At 51.7% G+C, this 205-nt stretch overlaps 1 protein-coding gene across 2 annotated transcripts in view; it reads left to right on the top strand.

Annotated features, from left to right (window-relative positions):
- Positions 1–205, top strand: part of slc6a13 (solute carrier family 6 member 13) — a 16562-nt gene that overhangs the window by 7970 nt on the left and 8387 nt on the right. The gene's annotated exons all lie outside the window — the stretch shown is intronic.

Genomic DNA, 205 nt, shown 5'->3' with positions numbered 1-205 from the left:
AGGGGAGAAGCTGGAACAGGTTGTGACGAGATGGGTCTGCAGTGATGTTTCCTGCCCGTTTCCTGACTCTGAAAGAGTATAAGTCATGAACGGAGGGCAGGTTGGCGCAGATGATCTTTTCTGCAGTCCAAACTGTCCGTTTGTAGTCTGCTCCTGTCCTTTCTGGTGGCAGATCCAAACCAGACAGTGATGGACGTGCAGAGGA

The sequence above is a fragment of the Etheostoma spectabile genome, chromosome 8 (assembly GCF_008692095.1).
Source record: "Etheostoma spectabile isolate EspeVRDwgs_2016 chromosome 8, UIUC_Espe_1.0, whole genome shotgun sequence".
Lineage (NCBI taxonomy): Eukaryota > Metazoa > Chordata > Actinopteri > Perciformes > Percidae > Etheostoma > Etheostoma spectabile.
Note: the sequence above shows the minus strand (reverse complement) of the source record. Positions and strands in the feature narration are given on the sequence as shown.